Source organism: Balaenoptera ricei, chromosome 10 (genome assembly GCF_028023285.1).
Source record: "Balaenoptera ricei isolate mBalRic1 chromosome 10, mBalRic1.hap2, whole genome shotgun sequence".
In the NCBI taxonomy this organism is placed as follows: domain Eukaryota; kingdom Metazoa; phylum Chordata; class Mammalia; order Artiodactyla; family Balaenopteridae; genus Balaenoptera; species Balaenoptera ricei.
Genome location: NC_082648.1, coordinates 25,606,286 through 25,610,302, shown reverse-complemented (window position 1 = coordinate 25,610,302; position 4,017 = coordinate 25,606,286). Strand labels below are relative to the sequence as shown.

At 41.0% G+C, this 4,017-nt stretch overlaps 1 pseudogene; it reads left to right on the top strand.

Annotated features, from left to right (window-relative positions):
- The first annotated feature begins 1,222 nt into the window (after positions 1-1,222).
- Positions 1,223-1,718, top strand: LOC132372852 (zinc finger CCHC domain-containing protein 10-like; annotated as a pseudogene).
- Positions 1,719-4,017: the final 2,299 nt, after the last annotated feature.

Genomic DNA, 4,017 nt, shown 5'->3' with positions numbered 1-4,017 from the left:
CTTTTCTTCCTCCTCAACGTCTGCCATTCCATGTCCTCAACCCACTGGACAAACGTGGACCTCTGTGGCTCCTGATGTCGCCTCTAGAGGTGGTCAAACAACTCCATTTCGAAAAGTCATTTCCAGAAGACATTTCTTTTCTACGGTTTTTTTAAAGAAACAAATGGGCATTTACAAGACATGTGACTTTAACTCTATCATACGTCGGCAACCTCTTCACATCTAGAAGGCCTATATGTAGCGAAAAGTTTTCTTTCGAAAGGTTGAGGGGAAAGTTGAGAGCAGCTTTTTCATATTATATACACAGGCCTTCTATAAATGGCCAGTAAATCTTCCCAAAGGGTGGCGGGCACTTCCTATTGGCCGCATGTGGTACGTTATTCTACCATTTCTATCTTCCGACATCGAGGTCTTGGTAGAACGACGACCAACCGCCCGATGACCCGCTAACGTTCCACCCGTCGTCGACCGGGGCTCCGCTCACCTTCCGGGCCCGTTCAGGCCTTTGTCCGTAGTTGTCCGGACGAGGTGAGGTCTCGTCCAACTGGGACAGAGAGGTCACCTCAGGTCCCGGATCCGCGCGGGCTCCAAGGCCTAAGGGTGGCTGAGCTGGCGTCCACGCAGACCCCCCTTCCCGGGCCCTCGAAACTCTAAGGGCCCTCCGCAGCGTTCCAGTGGCCGCCATTCTTCTCGCCCTGCCACGCCCGACGCCCAAAGGCGCCACGTCCTCGGTGGCCTGCCGGAGGCTTTGCCTAACCCCTGCAGCGTGGGGTCAAGAGACCCGGCGGTGGGCGGGATCTGGGCTCCAAGGGGCCGCCGCCATTAGGTCGCGGACGTGGGGGTGGGGGAGAAGTTCGTTGCTGCTTCCAGGCTCGGGCCCTGCCAGTGGGCGGCTGCGGCGAGGGCTCTGGGACTCGGCAAGACACAGCCTGAGCCTGTCCCGGGGGCCCCCCAGTTCACCTGCCGACCGGAGGCCGGAGGGCCTGGAGGGCCCCGGGCTAGAAGGCCGCGATCCGCTTCTCACCGCGCTCTCTGCCGGAACTCTCTTTTCTTCTTTTAATACCTGAATATTGAAATGTTCCTTTTGACCATAACATCTTTTCTCTTGCACTCTTCCTTTCCTTCACTCCCTATCCCCTATCTACTCTGATCTTTGGGTCATGATTAAGATTGCATCTTCCATCAGCATGACAGGCCTCAGCCGAGCTAAGATGGTGACCCCATGCATGCCTGGAGACAAACTGAAGCAAATAAGCAATATATGTAAAATGTCAGAAATACTTGGAATTTGGACATTGGCTTTATGAGTGCACAGGAAAAAGAGTACCTACATAGGCCTTTAAGAAGAGCAGAATTAAAGAAATCTTTAAAAGAAAAAATAATAATTGTTATAACAAAGCATTAGAAAAACTAATGTAGAAAGACCAAGAAAAAAGGTCTAAGAGTATAACCATCCCCATAGCAACTGCAGTGACAGCTCACTTAGTGATTCTTCATTAGATAATGAAGAAACATCTACCTCGTTCTCCTCAGAGGGCAGTGACACCAATGAAAGCTCCTCCAGTTCATCATCTTCAGCCTCCTCCACAAGCTCTTCTTTCTCCTCTGATTCAGACTCAGATTCCAGCTCTTTCAGTAGCAGCAGCACCAGCATGGATGGCAACTCCAAGAAAAACCAACAAAGAAGAGATAGAATTACTCCATCCATATTGGACTGATGAACTGCAAACACTGATGTGATTCTTAGATGGGAATTTAGAATGTGTTAAGGCCAAATAGGTAAACTGGTCACAATTTTTAGAGTTTAAAAGTTTCTAAATTTTTGCATTGTAAGAACACAAAAAATATTAATAATGGAATATATATAAAAAAATTTTAATTGTAAGGGTGAATCTTGGTTTTCTTTTTTATCTTTAAAATGTATCTTTAGAACTTAATCAAAACTGAATTCCAGAAAACTTGTTTTGGGGATGAATTGTTATCTTTTCTCCCTGTGAATCAAATGCCATACTTTGGTATATGTTAGTGGAATGTATCAGACATGTTTCCAGGATAGTGCATCAGAATATCTGGCAGTGAATTTCTAATGAAAGATTGAAAGCTTTTCTTCTAAAATCAGTAACAAGACTAGGGTGCTCACTTTCATCACTCTTGTTCAACGTAGTGCTGGAAATCGTAGCCAGAGCAATTAGGCAAGAAAAAAATAAAGACATTCAAATCAGAAAGAAAGAAGCAAAATTGTCTGTTTGCAGATGACATGATCTTATGTATAGAAAAGTCCAAAGACACCACCAAAAAACTGTTAGAACTAGTAAACAAGTTCAGTAAGGTTGCAGGATTCAAAATCAATATACAAAAATCAGATGCGTATCTATACACGAACAACAAACTATTTGAAAAAGAAGTAAAAAAAAAAGTCCCATGTGCAATAAGATAAAAAACAATAGAAATACTTAGGAATAAATTTAACCAAGAAGATACAAGATCTGTATATTGAAACTATAGGAAAATTGATGAAAGAAATTGAAGAAAACACAAATAAATGGAAATATATCCCATGTTCATGGACTGGAAGATTTAATATTGTTCAAATGTCCATAACAACCAGAGCCATCTATAGATTCAATGCAAACCCTATCAAAATTTCACTATAGAAATAGAGAAACTGTATTAAAATTTGTATGGGACCACAGAAGACTTCAAATAGCCAAAGCAATGTTGGAAAAGAAGAACAAAGCTGGAGGCATCACACTTCTTGATTTCAAAATCTTGCAAAGCTGTAGTAATCAAAACAGTAGAGTACTAGCATAAAAACTGACACATATATCAATAGAACAGAATCAAGAGTCCCAAATAAACCCATGCATATATTGGGTTGGCCAAGAAGTTCATTCGGATTTTTCTGTAAGATGCGATGCAAAACCCAAACGAACTTTTTGGCCAACCCAATATGACCAATTAATATTTGACAAGGAAACCAAGAGTACTCAATGGGAAAAGGATAGTCTCTTCAATAAATTGTCTTGGGAAAAATGGATGTACACATTTGAAAGAATGAAACTGGACCCCATCTTAAACCATTCACAAAAGTTAACTCGAACTGGATTGAGGACTAAACATAAGACCTGAAATCACAAAACTCTTAGAAGAAAACATAGGGAAAAAGCTACTTGATATTGGTCTTGGTAATGATTTTTTTGGATATAACACCAAAAGCACAGCAACAAAAGATGTATATCTATATTTACACATCTGTATATAATGGAATACAGCCATAAAAAGGAAGGAAATCTTGCATTTGAGACAACATAGATGAAGCTTGAGGGCATTATGCTAAGTGAAATAAGTCAGACAGAGAAAGACAAATACTGTATAATCTCATTTATGTGTAGAATATAAAAAGTCAAACCTATAGAAACAAAGAGTAGAGTGGTGGTTACCAGGAGCTGGGGGGTGGGAGACTGGGGGAGATACTGGTCAATGGGTACAAACTTTCAGTCATAAGATGAATAAGTTTGGGGGAATCTAATGTAAATCAGGGTGACCATAGTTAACAATACTCTATTATATATTTGAAATTTGCTAAGAGAGTAGATTTTAAATGTTCTCACCACCCCCTCCACACACACACACAAATGGTTTAAGGAGACAAGCAAACTTCCTAGATGATTCATTTTTTCAGGAGCTACTGAAATGAAAAACAGGAGAGGGTACTAAAAAGACATACAGGAAATTTCAGGTAATCATTATGCTGTTTCTTAATATGAATGGCCTATTTACTCTGACAACAGAGATCACCCCTGAGATGGCATCAGCAATATTAAAACTTCCTAATGAATGCATTTTGACTGTGTAATAAATAATTTAGGGAAACTAGAAGCCAAGTATTGACTTCACCTCCATCTATAAAGGAGTATCATATGAACCATGTGAGCTGGATTGACAGGTATATTCAGAAAGGAAAAATAGTTAGTAAAATATAGCTTTCCCTGAATTGGCCAGGCAATTGTGGTATGT